Genomic DNA, 21,563 nt, shown 5'->3' on the forward strand with positions numbered 1-21,563 from the left:
ACCTTCCACCCAACCTGTTGTCACTACTACAACACCCTCCAAAATCTTATTACACTTGAATTTTGGAGCCTACCTTACTATCATGCCAAGCATCGCTTTTGGTCACCAAGTGTCGTCTCATGTTATTTTACATGTTTTAAATGTCCTTGTTCTTTCTTAAGTGTTGTCGCATTGTCTAGAATATCTATAATGTACTCCATGGTCATAATATGCTTTTTAGTTGTTAAGCAATACTTTTGGTCGTAGTCGCACATACTATGTCTGTTATAATTGGAGAGTGTTTTCAAATTGGCTTGTTTGTATATATTTTTCCACATTTGGTTCTATCTAAGTCTTACCAATGAGTTGGTGTGTGTCGCACTCAGTTCTGTTATAAATTCATTGTGTTGATCATGTTTTATCCTTTAGACTTAGACAAATTTTGGTCTTTTGAAACTTGTCTATCGGGCAAGGAAAAACGTGCAATGCACTCCCAAGGCTCATTCAGACCCTCTTCCTTGATCGAGATGCGCCCTGGGAGCTAAGACAGGGGGGGGAGAGTTGACTCAGTGTCCTTTTCCCTGTCCTTGACCAAACTTGGTGTCTCTTGTTGATGTGTTGATTGTCTCCTTTGTCATTGCATTTATTGTTCTATCTTCAATTACTATTGATGATTGGAAAGACTAATTATAATTGGAAATATTATTAATTGAAGTATTGAATTGGGTTAAAGTAATTGATACAACATAGAACAATCTGCACATAGTTTTTACATGAGTTTTTTTTATGTGTTTTTATGTAAACTTCATCAACAAATTTAACATAAGTAAAACACTGAACGACAACATAATAGTAATACACTCAACAAGTGATAAAGGGTTTCACCCTTCCTGGGCTACATCTCCTTGTTCCAACCTCCAATGGCTTGACCCAATCTCATTATGCTCAAAATAATTCAGTGATAAAGAGTACATAAAGTGTGCTGACCAGTAGAGTGGCTAGTTTCCCCTTCAAGGAAACATTCTTCTGAAAATAAATCTCACTCTAAAGACATGACAACCTACAATTATTCATGAAACAATCAACAAGAAAAGGGTTCTCAAATCAAGACCCCATACTCCATCTCACAATGAGCATAAACAAGTACAACAATTCACTTGAAGTACTAAAAGAGAGATCTCCTCAAAGACAAAATGAGAAAATAAAAACATGATCTACACCATAGATGTCTCAGTTGATGCATAAAACATATGAAGGCTGGAAAACCCCTACAAGGTCCTCTCCATTCTCAAAAGCCTTCAAAAACTGATTCAACCTCCTGGTTGATCCTAGCACCCATAGACTTAAACCTACAAAAAATCTCTTCAGGAGTGCTCCAATGTCTTTGAAACCTATTCCATTAGCTTCATAAGACCCAAAAATTCCTAAGCAACCTCGTTCTAAGCTCCATTTTGATAAAAACTGAAGAAGTTATGAGCTTCCCAATTTCGCTGCTAGTTGACCCACAAATTCACCAAGTCCGGCTAATCACCCTACAATTTCGCCCTATTTTCTGCTAACAAAGAAACAAATTTTCGCAATCCAAGCACAGTTTGTGGGCTCATTAAATTGCCCAATGACACATGTGCGTGCCCTCCTGGTCACATGGACCCCTCACATGACCTAGGGTTGGCGCTCGTGGTCTAGCCCCCTTCGAATCGACCCTTGGTTCCTGGGCTATGGTCACATGGATTAAATTTAAGGTTGGGGGCTCGGGGCTAAGCCCTGGTCCCGCCCCTGTTCCTTTTCGGTGTGGTGACCACGGTTGGGGCTAGCCCTCAAACCTCACCCCATATCTGCCCAAACAATAATTTAAATGAAAAATATGTGGGTTCTTTTAACAAGGCCCACACATAGCGCGATGGTGTATGTAGTAATTTGTTGGTGAGAGGTGCCAAGTTCGATTCCTGCAGAGTGTAATTCGGACTTGCCCCAAAAATTTTAAGTGGCTACCATGCTGCTACGCGACGACCTCCAGTTGGGCCACGTGGCAGCATGTGCTTGGCCACCATGCCAGTAATAAAACGTTGCCACGTCAACGCCAACCAACCCAATAAAATCCTACCAAGCGATGTGACCCGATTTGTCCACCAAACCAATCAACCAAGTCAACCATTCCCAGTCAGTAGTACGGATTGCTGACTAGACTATCATTTTTGCAAAAATTTGCCTATTTTGAAAAACGAACATAACTTGTTAAGGAATTTAGACTTCTGTGATCCATAACATTGTTTAGAAAATCTTCGGCAAAATCACATAACCAATCTTTTGTCAAGAGCTTGGTTATAACTTGTTTCCGGGAGTCTCGGAACATAACTTGTTTCCGGGAGCATATGATGTCCATTTCGTGTGAAACGAGTTGCATCGGATTCAAGGAAACAAGCACTGTGCAGTCATTTAGGTTCCACACCAATCTGACAACTTTGAATTTTGAGAATTTTTTTGAGCTTTGGATCACTCCTCCCCACTGGGAGCTTTTGGACCCCAAAATATCACTTTCAGTTGTTCAGCAGTTGAGGGTATAGTTCCCTCACCTTTCCAATCTCAATCCATTTGACCTTGGAACTTTTCAAGCTGATCTTGAACTGTTTGTTGTCCCAATTGGATTTTCTCAATGAACTTCTTGGCTTTGTCTATGTTGTTATGGCCATCAATAGCAATATCCTTCCCAAGAATGAAATCCAATGGTGATCTTCCGCAAAATCTATACCAAGGATAAAATCCAAAAAGACTTTAGCAAGTAACCCAAACAAGCTTCACATGGAAATACTTGTATAAATGAGTGCTTGACACATTTTTAACATATTGAATGTGCTGCAACTACTCATCTCAAAGTTTAGGATGCTTACTAAAATATCCACAAATAGAAATGCATCTTACAATATGGAATAAATTTGAATCCCAAATTCCCATACAAATTGACTCATCATGAAGCCAAAATAGCATAACAATGCCAAAGAAAACATTGCTGCATAAAAGTGATTTATTCACAAACATCATTTTTACAAAATGCCCAACTGTAGGGACATGCAACAAGTGAAATAAAAAATAAATGCAGTCTTTAATTAGACAAATATTCCAACCATTTCTTACCCAACCATGCTAGGGAATTTCATTTATGCACTTCACTTCCTTCTAGAATTGCTTCTGGAATGGCTATGGCGTGCCTTGCACATTCCTCTACCTTCTCCTTCTCAAGTGATTCCATTACCTGTTTTTCCTTCTTTGGATGAAGATGTGGATGCAACTTGCAACAATTTTCAATCCAATGCCCACTTATGTTGCAATAAGTGCAAAAGTTTTTGTGAGTTTTTTTTGGCACAAATGTCTTTAAACTTAGATGAGAATTTCCCTCCTTGGTCTCATTTGCAATTGACATATTCATATTCTTGACTAATGCTTTCCTTTTATGGCACTTAGCTACACAATGGTTAAGTGCATGACAAAAAGTGCACGGAAAAACGTTCCACAACATGTTATTCAAATCATCATGTTGTTTGTAATCATTAAAAGCCTTTGAATAATCAAGACGCTTATACCTCTTATGGTTTTCCTTTAGCTTATGAGCCTGGCGAGGAGAACTTTTATGGCGAGAAGAATTTGTCTTAGTCTCTTCTTCAACTTGCTCATCTCTCTTTAGATAAGGCTTGCATTTCATGTCCTCCTTTTGCTTTAGAAACCAATCTGGTACCAATTCGGGATGAAAATCCCAACAATTTCCCGCCTCGTGTCCTCTCTTATGAAAAAAAGAACAAGATACCCAAGAGCTATCGCTGGAAGACCATTATTCCTTTTCAACATATCCCAAACCTTCATATCAAGGTATCTCATTTGCCTCAATTGGATGGGTAATGCCTTGATTGTTCACTCTAAGGCATCCTCCCTTGTAACCCATCTTGGACAAGAGCATTGTTCCTATGCCTTTTGTATGCTTCTCAAAGGTTACAAAAGATCTTAAATCAACATTTTCATGTAAATAAATTGCATGTAAATGCTTACCATTTTCCTCATCTTTCGACTAAGGGACAAAGATGCTCTTAAACTCTTTCCTAATTCTTGAGGTGTCTTCTTGGACTCTTGGTCTTTCTTCTTTTAGCTCCTTGAAATTTGGCGCTGATGGAACCTCAACCTAAACATAATGTGGACAAAAGTGTAGATTTGGCCATCTTCCTTCTCTAAGGGACTTTATGCACTAGCCTCTTGTGGGTACTCATCCAACAATTCCTCCTTCTCTGCGCTAGATGAAGCGATGGAGGATGCTTCAAGAAAACCTCCTTGTGTCCCTGGTACATAGGAGGTGTCCTCCATTTGACAAGAGCCATAGGTTGCATTCTTGCCATGTCCACAAGCTTCCTTAGTATTAGAGGTACTCTTTGCTGCTTTGGTAGAAAAACTTTCATCAGTTTGTTCCTCCACAACATTCTACAACATGAGGCGAATATTTTTCTTCTCTTCCTCAACAACTTCAAGTAGTCTTTTGAGCTCCATGTTCTCTTGTTGGAGAAATGCAATAATGTCCTCCGAATCTTGGAGACTATCATGCTTTGAACTCATGCCCATGCTTATTGAAGCTTCAGTTGCGATTTGAGGTAGAACTGGTGGTGGATATTGTAGCAATCTTTCTCCCCTACCCAAACCTTCTCCTCTCTTGAGATTCAAACTTGTAAGCTTCACATTCACTTGCAAATAGTTAAATCCTCCTTGCACAAAGAAAACCAATAGCTCTAATACCAACTTGATCTAAATGGGAAAGTTAGTATTTGTTGTGCTAAATTCCAATTCAAAATAGTAAACAAAGTGCTTGAGTATTATGAGGTAAATTGCAAGTTTTACATGAGTCTTTTTTATGTGTTTTTATGTAAATTTCATGAGCAAATTTAACATAAGTAAAAAACTGAACAACAACACAACAATAATACACTTAGTAATTGATAAATAAGTTCACCCCTCCTGGGCTACGTCTCATTGGTCCAGCCTATAATGGCTTGACCCAATCTCATTATGCTCAAAATACTTCAGTGATAAAGAGTACATAAAGTGTGTTGACCAACAGAGTGGCTAGTATCCTCTTCAAGGAAAAATTTTTCTGCAAAGAACTCTCGCTCTAAATACATGACAACCTAGAGTTAGTCATGAAACAATCGACAAGAAAAGGGTTCTCAAATCAAGACCCCATACTCCATCTCACAATGAGCATTAGCAAGTACAACAATTCACTTGAAGTACTAAAAGAGAGCTTTGATCAAAGACAAAATGAGAAAAGAAAAACATGAGTGACACCATAGATGTATCATATGTTGCAAAAAACATATGAAGGCTGGAAAACCCCTACAAGGTCCTCTCCATTCTCAAAAGCCTTCAAAAATTGATTCAATCTCTTGGTTGATCTTGGCACCCATAGACTTAAACCTGCAAGAATTATCTTCAGGAGTGCTCCAATGGATCTGAAACCTATTTCATTAGCTTTAGAAGACCCAAAAATTCCTAAGTAGCCTCTTTTTGAGCTCCATTTGGATAAAAATTGAAGAAGTTATGAGCTTCCCAAGTTTTGTTGCTAGTTGACCCACAATTTCAGTCTGGCTAACTGTGCTACAATTTCACCCCATTTTCTGCTAACAGAGCAACAAATTGTTGTATTCCCGGTGCAATTTGTGGGCTCATTAAATTTCCCAATGACACCTTTGCCCACCCTCCTGGTCACATGGACCCCTCACATGACTTGGGGCTAGCCCCCGTGGTTTAACCCCCTTCAAATCGGCACTTGGTTCTTGGGCTATGGTTGCATGGATTAAATTTAAGGTTGGGGGGCTGGGGCTAAGCCTTGGCCCCTGGTCCCGTCCCTGGTCCTTTTGGGCGAGGTGACCTGGGGCTAGCCCTCGGCCCTCACCCCATATCCGCTCGAACATTAATTTAAATGCAAAATACATGGGTCCTTTTAACAAGGGCCACACATAGCGCAATGGTGTATGCGGTAATTTGTTGGTGAGAGGTGCCAAGTTTGATTCTTGAAGAGTGTAATTTGGACTTGCCCCAAAATTTTCAAGTGGCCACCATGCTGCCACGTGGTGACCTCTGGTTGGGTCACGTGGTAGCATGTGGTTGGCTACCATGCCACCAATAAAACACTACCACATTAGCACCAACCAACCCAATAAAATATTGCCAAGTGGCGTGATCCGATTGGTTCCCCAAACTAGTCAACCATGCCCAGTCAGCGGTACAGACAACTGACTGGACTGTCATTTTTGCAAAAAATTGCCTGTTTTGAAAAACGAACAAAACTTGTTTCTAGGAGCATACGATTCCCGTTTTGCGTGAAACGAGTTGCGTCAGATTCAAGACGACTAGCACTACGCGGTCGTTCAAGTTCCATGCTGATCCGACAACTATGAATTTTGAGCAAATTTTTGAGCTTAGGATCACCGAAAGGGCTGAACGACCATTGTGACTCTCCTCGTTAGTGTAAACATTTGTCAACACACATACGACTCTTCAACAACCCAAGAAGCATTGCAGTAGACAGTGATTCTCGTACGTAATCACACTCAGCAAAACACACAAGAAATTATCAAATTAAACACTCCAACAATCTGAAACTAAACACTCTCACACATTAGCTAATCTATGAACATAATAGAGACTTAATGCTGAAATTTCTTCCATTTGCCTAGGTTCTCCCTTGAGGGAGTCAAGCCCATACAAGCTCTGATACCAACAAAGAAATTGGAGAAGTAGGCATGGCGCACAGATTCACTAAAAACAATTCGTATATTACATACAAAGCCAAATTACAAGCCACATAAATAATGCTCATGAGATCCAACAGATTCTAAACAAAAAATTACTAGTTGAGAAAATCCCTCAACAAATTACAACAACTAACCGACCTAATCTATCAATTTACTAAAATAAACATTATTTCCAAATTTTATACCCATCAAATATAAATATAAATTTATCATATCTCAAATTCAAATTTCATAAGAAAAATTGAAAATAAAAACCAACTCTATGAAAACTACCTACCCCTCACAAATCCAAACAACCAAGTCTTACCTAGTTTGGCAACATCAATTTTTCATGTGACATTGAAGTAATCCTATTGTAAATTCAACTTACAAGAAAATAACAAAAATTTCAATTATGTGTATATAGTTTTCGGAAAAGACGCCAAGAGGATTGAGTGCGCATCATTATTAGATTAACGGGCCCACATCACTTTGTGATGACGTCACCACGTGCACTTTCTTGATCCACGAAATTAGGCATGAATACCGTGAAACATGTGGCTACTCGGTTTTATTGGGACGTGTGTAGGGCATATTGGACCTTATCTACAACCAGCCACTGATTTTTTTTGGATGTTTCAAACTCATTTCCTAAGGTTATTATCATTGAAATGATTTTTTTGGGGATGTTTCAAACTCATTTCCTAAGGTTATTATCATTGAAATGACATTATGTTAGGTTTTAATTATTGGATGGGAATGCTTGGTTTGTATTTTCAAACTCATTTCCTAAGGTTATTATCATTGAAATGACATTATGCTGCGTTTTAATTATTGGATGGGAATGGTTGGTTTATATTTTATTAATTTATTGAGGTTTAGATATTTGTTTATTATTGGTGATGGATGGGTCTGGTGAGGCAATTGGATTTGTAAGTCTCGCTTTGCTAATTGATAATTGGTTGATAATAAAATAATTTTTATTTGGATTTGTATTTTTTAATTATTATTTAGATTTAGGGTAATAGGTGAGAGAGGGGTTTTTATGAGATTGGTTATTGAATCTAAAATTCAATCATTAATAATGGTGAGTGATTTGAAGATTGTAATTAGTAATATGGTTTGAAGAGAATAATTGTTGATAATATTTTTGTTTTAGTGTTAGCATGAAAAAAAAAAGGAGTTTTAATTAACTAGTATTGATCTCTTTAAAAAGTTTTGGGAAGATAATTAAGTTGGGAATGGATTTTCCACTCAAGGCACTTTTTTAAAAGAAATGGTCAATAGTGTTAACAGTAATGAATCTGATTTACCCATTCCATAAATATTTTAACATGAGGAACAACTTATATAGTAAGTCATTAAGGTATCATATGGCTTAATGCATGGCAAAACGATTGTGTAGTGGGGACAGATATGAAATATGAGGACCAAACCATATAGTAAGCCATTAAGGCATCACATGGCTCAATGCATGACAAATCGATTATGCAGTGGGGAAAGATATGAGAAGAGCCCTAAGTCTCTGTGTCACACATCGATACCCATGACTCCACATGATTATGAAGATCAACAAGGCTTATTCTCGTCACAATGGATTATGGCATATGTAATGCAATTGTGGAGGCTCTAGTCATCAAGCAAGTATGGAATTCATGTGAGGTATGTTTGCTTTTTTGGATAGTTTGTTTGCTTGGTTTTTTTGTTTTTGTTTTTTAAGCATTGATGAATTCTTTCTTTCGTCATCTTCTGAATCATAGGAGTTTTTAGATGGGTTTGTTTCTTTCTATGTAATCCTTATTTATGTTTCTTTATTATAGTTCAAGTGTTTCTATGTCCCCTTATTTCAAGTTGATGTGAATTTGGATCAAGTATTGTTCTATGAAAGTAACATCATCTTTACAATGGAAGTAAAAATAGCACTCTCTAGGTTTCCTAGGATTGTAAGACGTTGGGTTTAAAGTATACTTTAGGTCCTAGGGATTTTGTAGGATTTTATGTCATTTATTTTGGAATATATTTTCTCTCTCAACATTTGGATACCCCACAACTTTTTGGATGGGTGTATTGGAGCCATGTTTGATTTCTCCTTTGGCGTATAGAAGCTTGCAAGTTCCTTATGCACCTCAATGAATATAGCATTTATAGGTGGTATTTATGGATTACCATGTATTGAAAAGAGAAAAGGAGAGTGTTAAGAAACCATAAAGAGTCCGTTTAGACTAACATAACATTAATCTTTATAGACATAACAAAATATCTTGAAAATGAATAAGAAATAGTCATTCAAGTTGCAACAATCATGGGCACACTTGTCCAATAAAAACATCAAAGGTAATGATGGAGAAAAAATGCAATATGCCCCGAGGGTTATCTCAATTGGCCAAGTCCCCATCGTTAAAGCACCTTAGTTATTGAGAGGGCATGGGTTTAATTCTCTCGACACTCACAAGGTTAGGCTCTGTGGTTGAGTGATCCAGGAGGATCCGAAAATGCCAAAATTTCAAAGTCCTCTAAACACATTGAAACTAGTCTCAAATAGAAGATCTTTTCATTCTAAATCCAACCGCGTGAATGACACCTCAATCTGAAATCGTATGAAGAAGTTATGGCCCGCTGAAGATTTTTGGAAACAACCAAAAATCTTTGCAGACAGGACCCACATGACACTTAGAATGCTGATGTCAGTGGTACGAATGTTGGCGTCAACTGTACGGATGCTAACATCAGAAGGTGATGTGGTTGTATGGATGAGGAAGAGCCAACTAGAGAGCGACACGTGGAAGATGACGTCAACAACCCAGTCAATAGTCCAGTCAGCTTGTACAGGCCAATCAGAGAGCAACACGTGGCAACCCAGTCAGCATCGCCATAATCTGCTAAGGAGGCGAAAAAATGCACCGGTTCGGCCACTTGTTGTGAACAAATTGTCGCATATTTAAAATGACTAGTAACCCTTGAAAAAACGATAGGAAACCAAGTTGGCATTATAATAATTTTTTTAAAATTAAAAATATGGCTGCATACCACCGAGCGGTGAAACCCCATCGAGCGGCCAAACCAGCCAAGCCCAAAATCAAATGATATATATGTTAACGGTTATATGTAACTCCGTCTTGTCTGCCGGTGGAGTTAACCGCCAACTAAAAACAAAACAGAACTACTAGCAGAGACCACCAGCGGAGACCGCCGGCTGGGCCACAACAACATTCACGATATATATATATATATATACAGGTCTAGGTTTTGAACCCATGACTAGAAGAAAGCCAGTGGCCTAACTTAGCTAGGGTAACCGTCGCGGCCAAGTTGGCTGACATCACCAAAGCGCCACTATATTTATTTGAATGCCATTCGAATCGCCAAACGGGGAGTACGCAGATGCATGGAGCGACGGGGCTAGGTTTAAGAGTGATGCAGGGTAAATATTTCTAAAGATCTATCCCGCTTCTGCACCCTTTTCCTGCTTTCAGAAGTGTGCTACAACATCCTCTGCATTCTTCTTTAATCAACAAATATTTTATCTCATAGCCAACTACAGTGTTGTTATAGGCTCTCACATCAAACTACAATTTTGTTACAAACTCTCACAGAAAACTACGGTGCTGTTACAGGACTCTCATAGCAAACTACAATTTTGTTATAGACTCTCACAGCAAACTATGGTGCTATTATAGGACTCTCACAGAAAACAACGGTGTTGTTACAGGAAGAACACATTGTTTTTTTCAATCACGTAGTCTATAAAAACACAGTTTAAAGATCCATTCGCAACTCCCAAACGAAGGATCTTTTTGGGAAATCACTCGTGAGTTACCAAATAGACCCCGCTCTAAACAAAACTTAGATGCCAGAATTTAGAAATCCGTCTTCCTTTGATTAGAAATCGACCCAAAAAATTGGTGACAGTTTTTACGATTTTTCTTTTTTCTGTTTTTTGGATACAGATTGCTCTGTATTCTCGAATCTGAAATATAAAATGACTCTTTCCAATACACAATCTTGGATGAAAAAGTACTGGATTAAAATATTAATTGAAATATGATTCTCCAGGTTCTCATTTAAACGTAAATAAAAGAGAAAATACAGTGCAAGAATTCCTCATTCAACACAACAATTTAAAGTCCAAATCATTTTCAATCTCCTGATATTAATATTATGGTTCATAAACCTCACAAACACATAAGAAAATAATTGTCTCACACACACTTATAGATTCAATTTGCTGCTACAAAAACCACTAGTTTAAGAAATGATGTTCAATTAATTTCAACCTCACATTTTCCACCACCCAAAAATGTTCCTCCTCTCTCCTTAAAAAACTCAAAATCAACTGTCCCCTCTGGACCTCTCTCTCGTTGATCTCCTCTCCTTTTTCTACTGCCAATCTGAGCTTATCTAGCTCTTGCAACCAACTCCTACGAACCTATAATTAGTTCCTAGACGAATGCAACAACTTCTATTTTAATAAAAATACCCTTATCTCTAACTTATGACTCATTCAACTACTAACTACAAACAACAACTACTCTTTCGAGTCATCCCATTTCTTCAGGGATATCATTAACTGAAACCTAAAAAATAAATAGATTCCCTATCTACGCTTGCTAAGAAATAAACAATGTTTTACATGAAATTTTACAATGGCCCCTTCTTGGGCTGATGTCTATACCTTTAGGCCTGAATAGATACTTCGAGCTTGATCTTTGAGAGCCAATGCTCCTGCATCAGACTCCCAAAGTTGAAAACATTCATGATCTCCTGATCATGTGATTTCATATGCTGACGAAAACCTCCAAGGTCCCAAACTTTTGTTTGCTGTTGTCCATAAGCTTCACTGTCTTCATCTCTCTTTGGTTGTAACCTTCTAGGCTTCCATACCTTATGCTGTAGTGCTCCACTGTCTTTACCTTCATCATTCTTCACCCTCCATTCAACTTTACAATGGATTACTTTCTTAGTTATGCTGTAGCTTTTCTTAGGTACTCGCATCAAATCCCATAGTTCGTCTTTGGCCTCTTGCAGTTCAATCCTTTGCTGATAAAAAATATTGATTTTATTATTCTGCCACTGCATCTCATTGCACATTGTCCATTCATATTTAAACTGTTGATTACTTTCTTCAGCTTTTTCTGCTTTAGCTTCTACTATTACTCTTGAGATTGCTTCAGATATTGTTGTAGATATTGCTTCCACCCAAACTTCCTAAATATCCTTGAAGATATCTCCCTCTGCAACATCTAATTTCTGCTCCTTGTCTGCAAATTTACTTTCCAATGATTTAATGTTTTCGTTCCATGGGTTAAGTACTATCATGGAATCTTCCTTTTCCTCCTTCATTTGACTGTTCTCCTGTGCCAAATATTTTTTAGTCTTTGCAGCAGTATCTTCATCACAACCTGCAATAATACACCAATTATCAGAATTAAAAATATAAGACCTTATGGTCTCTTCCTCCTCTGGCAACATCTCAGTATGCTACTCTGATTTTTTCTCTAACTCCTATGTCAACACATCAGTATGCTGATTTAAATTCTCAAAAGAATTCACGAGATTGTCAGCTAGTCTCTCCTCCACATCATCCATTCCAACGATGTCTTCCCGCTCTGGTTCACAATAGTGAACTTATTCTTCTGCAACTTCCACTTGCTGCTTCATATCTTCAAATTTACTGCCTATCATCTTCACGATTGTATACTCATCCACCTTTTCTTCTCTATTATCTAGTACATTAGAGTCAACCAATTCATTAAGCATAAATGTTTCACCACGTTTTCTCAGTTTGCCAACATTTTTGACAACTTCTTTTCCACATTTGTCATCCATGACAACCTCTTCATTCTCATTCAGCTCTGATTTTACAGTCTAGATACTTATTCTTTGGTTTTCTAGCCTTTTCTCCAAAAGACTTAACTTATGCCACAAATCTGCCATCTCACTTGGAATTTCTCCCAAAAACTCTATACAATCCTCACTATCTTCTTCTTTGTCACAAATCCAATTTCTTGGTGACACTACTTCTTCAATCTTCATCAGAATAAAAGTCTGATTCTCCATCTGTGTGACAACTTTAGATGTCTATCCAACAGTCTTTCTTTGGCCACTCAAGAAAGCCAATTCCTCTTTGTCCTTACCAATAACAGGTTCCTCATTATAAGACATAACTGTCTCATATCCATTGAAGATACTTCCTTCACTAAGCAAGGAATTTATGAAATCCTTCTGATGCCATAACTCATCTTGATCTTCATCTGAAAGAAAATCATCATCATACTTTGCTTGGAAACTTTCAATGTCACTCAAGACAGTTCCATAAGATGCTTTGTCTTCTACAATATCCACAATCACACACAACTTGTCAGTTTTAAAACCACAAGACGTCATGATCTCATTTGATGATTCAATCATCAAGTCCTATTGTTCCAAGTCCTCTACGTGACTCAGAAAATCTTCAATGGTCTTCTTCTCAGCCTCTTCAAGCCCTCCACTTGGTTGCTTGATATCCTTCTCCACTTCTTCTTGCTTTTGTCCATCATCATAAGCCGAACTTTCTTTGCTCTCACCCCTTACAATATGTTTAAAAGTAAAACTTTTCCCCAACTGTGTATGGACATTTATATGAGACCTAGCTATCCCATCTTCTTTCAGAACAGAGTGTAGATTCTGCCTGTCTTCTTCCTCCTTGATGACAATGTCAGAAAATTGTCCTTCCTCACATGTTCCACTTGCAAACATACACAAGTTATCATATTTAACACCATAAGACCTCTTGGTCTCACTTGAAGTTTCAGTCTTCAAGTCTTCCTCTTGATACTCGCTTATTTTGAGTAATTCTTCCTTCAGTCGAGCATTCATCATTTTCTCTTTCCTCCTCTGTAGCCTATGCAACCTTATCTTTCTTCTCATACGAAAACCACACCTCTGGTATTTCTCATTCCCTTGTAACAATTTCATCAATAATTCAAGATGGACTATTATCTCAGCCTTCTCCCTCTCATATTATTCATTAGTCAACTGCTTCCATATGCCATTTGCCTTGGCATCTTCTTTCTTCACTTTTCTTCTGCTGTGGTCTTCCTCAGAACCTCTGTTATGACTATCAGTAGTCATCTTCTTCTCCATCTCTATGAGTTACTCACTTACTCACTATGAGATGCATTAAGCCTTTGCAGCAGCAAGTCCTCCCTATTGCCACTTACCTCACGAGGCTTTCCTTTGGACTTGGTCTTTTGGCAAGCACTGGTTCTATTAGGAACCTCCTGAGCATTTCTCTCTGCTCCTTCTATGATCACATGCACAACTCATCTACACTTGAGAACACAGTTGTCCTCTTGTGTTTTGATCACAACTGAAATACTAGGTTCTGGTCACACTCTCTCAGAAACCCTTACTGGCTTCCTTCATCATGGCTCTTAAAGCTGTGATCTTCTTGTTGAGATGCTTCACTAATTATTGTTACCTACATATCAATGATATTTAAAACAAATACCATTCCAAGCTTTCAAAATCTTGCTTCTGCTAAATTTCTATGGCCACTTTAAAATTCTTCTGCTCAGCTTCCTTTTGAGAACACTCTTTATTTCTTTGTCCAACCTTCAGTCGAATTCTTCAGGTTCACTGCCACTTTTTTTTTCCAGTCTTTCATTCACTTTGTTCTTTAGAACACATACAAATTTCCTTGTCTGTTTGTTGCTATCAATCTTTACTCTGTCTTTAACCTGCAAACTCAAACCAGAGTTAAATAAAACAATACCTTTATGATTTCACAAGCAGTCTCCATCCACTCTTCACATTCGAGTGAATCTCCACTTTCATCAAGAAAGCAAACATCGTTGTGCTTTCTTTATGCTTCTGTAATCTCTTCTTAAGAGTATCACTTACTCTCATCTTCTATCATGCCTTCTACTTATCATATTCAAATAACCTGATCTCCTCTTTGCAATATCTTCGTCAATTTTCTATGAAGAACATTTTCTTTTACTAATCTCCTCTTTATTTCGCAATCATACTTGCATTATGCACAATTCTGCTTTAATTAAAAAGAGCTTTAACCAAGCTTTGATACCAAATGATGCAGGGTAAATCTTTCTAAAGATCTATCCCACTTTTGCACCCTTTTCCTGCTTTCAGAAGTGTGCTACAACATCCTCCGCATTCTTCTTTAATTAACAAATATTTTCTCTCACAGCCAACTACAGTGTTGTTACAAGCTCTCACTGCAAACTACAATTTTGTTACACACTCTCACAGAAAACTACGGTGTTGTTACAGGACTCTCACAACAAACTACAATTTTGTTACAGACTCTCACAACAAACTACAATTTTGTTATAGACTCTCACAACAAACTACAATTTTGTTACAGACTCTCACAACAAACTATGGTGCTATTACAGGACTCACACAGCAAACTACGGTGTTGTTATAGGAAGAACACATTGTTTTTTTTTCAATCACGCAGTTTATAAAAACACAGTGTAAAGATCCCTTTGTAACTCTTAGATGAAGGATCTTTTTGGGAAATCACTCGTGAGTTGCCAAATAGACCCCGCTCTGAACAAAACCTAGATGCCAGAATTTCGAAATTCGTCTTCCTTGATCAGAAATCGACCTGCAAAATTGGTGACAATTTTATTTTACGAATTTTCTTTCTTCTGTTTGCTGGATACACATTGCTCTGTATTCTCGAATTTGAAATATAAAATGACTCTTTCTAATACACAATCTTGGATGCAAAAGTACTGGATTAAAATATTAACTAAAATATGATTCTCCAAGTTCTCATTTAAATGTAAATAACAAAGAAAATACAGTGCAAGCATTCCTCATTCAACACAACAATTTAAAGACCAAATCAATTTCAATATCTTGATATTAATATTATGATTCATAAACCTCACAAACACATAAGAAAATAACTATCTCACACACACTTACAGATTCAATTTGCTGCTACAAAAACCACTGGTCTAAGAAATGTTGTTCAATTAACTTCAACCTCACACCAAAATTTCTAGCACCCAAAAATGTTCCTCCTCTCTCCTTCAAAAACTCAAAATCAACTGTCCCCTCTGGACCTCTCTCTCGTTGATCTCCTCTCCTTCTTTTTCTACTGCCAATCTGAGCTTATCCAGCTCTCGCAACCAACTCCTACAAACCTGTAATTAGTTCCTAGACTAATGCAACAACTTCTATTTTAATAAAACTACCCTTATCTCTAACTTATGACTCATTCAACTACTAACTACAAACAACAACTACTCTTTCGAGTCATCCCATTTCTTCAAGGATATCATTAACTAACACCTAACAACTAAATAGATTCCCTATCTATGCTTGCTAAGAAATAAACATTGTTTTACATGAAATTTTACAATGGCCCCTTCTTGGGCTGACGTTTAGACCGTTAGGTCTGACTAGATACTTCGATCTTGATCTTTGAGAGCCAATGCTCCTGCATTATACTCCCAAAGCTAAAAACATTCAAGATCTCCTGATCATGTTATTTCATATGCTACTGAAAACCTCCAAGGTCCCAAACTTTTGTTTGCTATTGTCCATAAGCTTCACTGTCTTCATCTCTCTTGGGCTGTAACCTTCCAGGCTTCCACACATTATGCTATAGTGCTCCACTGTCTTTACCTTCATCATTCTTCACCCTCTATTCAACTTAGCAGTGGATTACTTTCTTAGCTCTGTTGTAGCTTTTCTTAGGTACTCACATCAAACCTCATAGTTCATCTATGGCCTCTTGCAGTTCAATCTTCTGCTGATAACAAATCTTTCTTTTATTATTCTTCCACTGCATCTCACTACACGTTGTCAAATCATATTTAAACTGCTGATTACTTTCTTCAGCTTCTGCTATTACTCTTGAGATTTCTCCAGATACTGCTGTAGATATTGCTGCCACCCAAACTTCCTAAATATCCTTGAAGATATTTCCCTCTCCAACATCTAATTTCTGCTCCTAGACTGCAAATTTACTTTCCAATGATTTAATGTTTTCGTTCTATGGGTTAAGTACTATCATGAAATCTTCCTTTTCCTCCTTCATTTGAATGTTCTCCTATGCCAAACATTTTTTAGTCTTTGCATCAGTATCTTCATGACAACCTGCAATAATACACCAATTATTAGAATTAAAAATATAAGACCTTATGGTCTCTTCCTCCTCTAGCAACATTTTAGTATGCTTCTATGATTTTTTCTCTAACTCCTCTGTCAGCACATCAGTATGCTGATTTAAATTCTCAAAAGAATTCACGAGACTGTCAACTAGCCTCTCCTCCACATCATCCGTTCCAAGGATGTCTCCTCGCTTTGGTTCACAATAGTGAACTTCTTCTTCTGCAACTTACACTTACTACTTCATATCTTTAGATTTACTGCCTATCATCTTCACGACTGTATACTCATCCACCTTTTCTTCTCTATTATCCAGTACATCAGAATCAAACAATTCATTAAGCATAAATGTTTCACCATGTTTTCTCTGTTTGCCAACATTTTTGACAACTTATTTTCCACATTTTTCATCCATGACAACCTCTTCATTCTCATTCAGCTCTGATTTTACAGTCTGGATACTTATTCTTTGGTTTTCTAGCCTTTTCTCCTGATCTGAAAATGAGATCTTAAATCAATATTAAGGTATTACAGACTCATGTGTAGGGATGCCTATATTACTTAGTGCAACGGATCGAAAAGATTGTGAATAATATAGACAATGAGCAGTTATAAAACATAATAAACACACACATCAACACAATAAATAATCAAGCAGTTCACTAGAATTCCTGGCTATGTCTCCTGGTCTAGCTTTCAGTGTCGACCTCTATATTATGTCTTCAAGAGTAGATTATTACAGATGTGAGCTCAAACCAAGTCTCAACACAACAGTGACAAAACAACAGGGATTTACTTGAAATCCTCAAGTCTACAAAAGTACGCAGACTCTCCCTCTTGCTCTCTGTCTTCTGCTTTTTCTTGCTCTCTGTCTCTGAGCAACTGCCTCTTTCTATCTCTGCCATTGAATGGATTTTAAGCCTATTGGCAATGTCGGTTTGCATTCCTTTTCTCGGGCTTTCTGGCTCCCGGTTCTTGTGCTGAAGGTATGGTGGCCACCTGTTTGTAACGGAAAGCGCCACTGGTGTGGGTGAAATCCCAAAAAGTCATTTCTCTGTTTACACAGAGAAATACATAGAAAGCAAAGAAAAATCTGGCAAAACACTTTCTATCGAACTTCAATAATATCCAATCACGTCCATCATCCATATTGGGTCCATGCTTGATCGCTATCACAAGCCCACCGTTGATCTGCGACCTTCCAATCCAATGGCTGACAGCCATTTTGGGTGGCTTATGTGCACAGAGATTACCCGCCCGAAAAGGTGGTTTTCTCTCTCCTGCGGGGTGCTACGTGTCAGCCGGTGTATGGAATCGGGCAGAGCCCGTCCAATACCACTTACCGCCTGAGGCTTGCCCGAAATCCCGCTTACCATGGAACTCAAATAACATAAAGCCACATCTATAAATCTTTCGAGTCTGACTTTATCGCTTCGGGTCATTTCCTTTTGTATTTCGGTTTTATAATGGAAATGCGCTAATACACAGAAAAAGCCCGACAAACACTTTTATATCGGAACTCAAAATTTATGTAGCCGCGTTTATAAATCCCATCGAGTCCGCCTCGATCGCAATCGCAAGTCACATCGGCTATGGGTCTTCGCCCCTTTGTATTGTTGTGATGCAATATATCGCAATCGCATATCGCATGGTCTTTGGGCCTTCGGTAAGTCCTCCCTTTGGAAATCTCGCGACGTGATAATGTAATCTCGGCCGTTGATTTGCTCTCTTGATCAACAATCCACGTTGTGTCGCTGGATCACGATCGCAACTTCCATAGGGTCGCCTCCGATACGCTCCGCCAACTGCGATATCGCCGATCCCTCTGATGCGATCCGCCGATTTGATCTGGACCGTTGTTCAGTCCAATCCGACGACTCTGGTTCAACGATACTTCAACTTTTGCTTTACTCTATTTCCACCAATTCTTTAGTGTTTTCCTCTTTGATAGGGTTTTCCGATAGTTTTAAAGACTTAGACTTAGAGGGTTTAAGATCCATTTTGGATCACGCCTTCCCACTGAAAAGCTTTTGGACCACCAAAAGTTGGTTTTTAGGCATCGATCAAGTGAGGATACAACTCCCTCACTTGTTTAACTTCTATCCATCGTGCTTTGCTTGGATTTGAACCTTTGAGCCCTATTATCAAGTACTCAACATCCCCTCCATGCATAGTTCTCACCTTCCTGTCCAGAACTGTATCTTCCTGTAACTCATTGAGATATTTAGGCAACAGATCCTCAATAGAAGGCAACTGACTTTGCTCTTCAGGATCTTCAATCAATGAAGGTTCATACAATCTCAAGTTTTCTGCATTAATGACTGAATAGATCTGCATATAAGCTGGAAAATCAAGGCGAAAAGCATTTTCACCAATTTTATCAAGTATCTTGAAAGGTCCATACCTTATTGGTTTTAGCTTCTTACCTTCACCTTGCATTCTATCTTTGCTGATGTACAACTAGACTTGATCACCAACTTGGAAACTATGCTCAACCCGATGCTTGTCATGTCTTGCCTTGTACTTGGATTGACTTCTTGCCAGCTGTTCCTGTACTGCCTGGTGAATTTCCTGGATTTGTTCAATGAACTTGGCTGCTTTGTCCACATCACTATGTCCATCCACTACTATGTCTTTACCAAAGACAAAATCCAAGGGAGACTTTGGTATAAAACCAAAACAAGTCTCAAAAGGAGATATCTGAGTAGAAGAATGCTTGGCATGGTTGTAAGCATGCTGCATGTTATCTCAAAATCAGGCCCTGGAAGGCCGCAAACCAGGAAGACTTCAAGTAATTGTTTCAAACCAATCTTTTAGCTAAGGCTTAGCCTCCTTAGCTTGAGAGGGATCTCTCAAAGGATTAAAGGTTTTGTGATTATGATTAAGATGGCTAAATCTTTGTGAAACAAATAGGAATGAGGCTGGTGAAATCAAAATTAACAAGCATCCATTGGGCTTATGGAGTCATATGTCATTTAGCATTAACAGTAGAATTGGTTTTGCAATAAAATAAAGGCATTCAGATTTCAATATAAACAGAGTACACCAAACACAAAAGGACAGTCTATGAGTATATGAAGGAAATTAGAACACTGCAAGTGATTTCTAAGTAATCAAATACTCATAATATTGTAGACAACATGAAAAGACAACAAGAGGAATTCATACATTGAAGTCTCTATGATTCTTGAGCAGCAGAAGCTAGTACTGTATTACCAAAAGAAACAGAGTCTTTACATAAGCTTAACAACAAAGCTTTTTTACATAAACTTCCAACCCCTATTACATTTCCCTTTCTCCTATTTATAGAGTTCTTCTACCTGACTAAGATTCCTCCTCAAACCTGAGGGGAACTTGAAATCTATTTCTAATGACACCTGTTCAACTTTTAACTGCCTATTAAATGTAACAAACTGTAACTAGACTTTCTAGAGATCTAAATCAAGTAGGAATCTAACTCCTTATTATGCTAATAATAGCCTTGATTACAATCATTCTCGTTCTTTGACATCTGGTCCCTTTTTAGTTTGGTTGTGGTGAATTTTCAAAGCTCCATGCTGGTCTTCAATGTCACATCTTCTCCATTGCCCAGAAACATAGGAAACTACCCCTGTTTATCGGTCTTTGGTTTGCCTCAAAATGTTCGAATCCAAAGAACCATGCCCTTTATCTTTGATTATCCAAGATATAACAAATTGCCACGTCTTTGATGTGCTGTCAACCCCTTTTATGTGTAAAGGCAAAATCTCTTCCATGCTGTTTGACATATCTTGGACTGTAGTAAATGTGCTCACTTTATGACAAAAAGTTTAGAGTTTGGATTCGAATAGATGTTTCCTCCACCTGTCTTGACCTTGTTGAGAGCTGATAGCTTCAGATGATCTCTTGTAGATATTCCCTTTTCAAAATTCCCGCTTGTATTTCAAAACCGGTTGATTGATATTAGATTGTTTAGCTTCAGCAGTTTCATAACGCGCTGCGAAACTACTGAGCTTTAGTCATCACCTTCAACAGTTTCGTAGCGCGCTACGAAACTGCTGAGTTGTTCCAAAAATCACAGTTTCAACCCAAAATTTTGCTATTTGAGACTTTTGCTGTTTAAACATTCTTTCAACTGCTCCAAGGCCTTCCAAAACTGAATGGAAATGTAGGATTCTTCAAGAAAGATTATACCAAGCAAAATCATCAAAATTTGAAGCATAACCTTACTTGAAGTGGGATTTCTTTAAGGAGATTCCTTCAACTGGCTTAACTGTATTTTTAAATCTTCAATTTGTTTCTTCATGACCTTGATTCCAGATCTAAGGTTTGTATTATCCTTTCTGATAAATTTAGCTTCCTTTATTGCAGGAGTAGTCCAGCTACGGAATTGAACACTAAAATCAACCACCTCGGGAATTTGAAATGTTTGGTCCTCCCACCGAGCTTGCATTTGGTTAAAATAAGCCTCCTTAATTGCAAATTTTCTGGCAGCTTTCTTCAGTCTAGCAATTTCAAAGTTGGCCGATTCCAATCTCTTTTTCAAGTCTTCCACACTACCTTCTTCTTGAGTGGCAACTGTTTTGCCTTTATCCTTTCTTTCATGAGGCCGTGTCACCTCCCCTGTTTCATCTGCTCTTGGCGGTACCTCCTGTACTTGTTTGAACTTCCTCGTTATGGGTCTCCTGGGCTTAAAAACAAATTGATCAA

The sequence above is a fragment of the Pinus tabuliformis genome, chromosome X (genome assembly GCF_031772625.1).
Source record: "Pinus tabuliformis cultivar Carrire ecotype Pingquan chromosome X, CPIR1, whole genome shotgun sequence".
NCBI lineage: Eukaryota > Viridiplantae > Streptophyta > Pinopsida > Pinales > Pinaceae > Pinus > Pinus tabuliformis.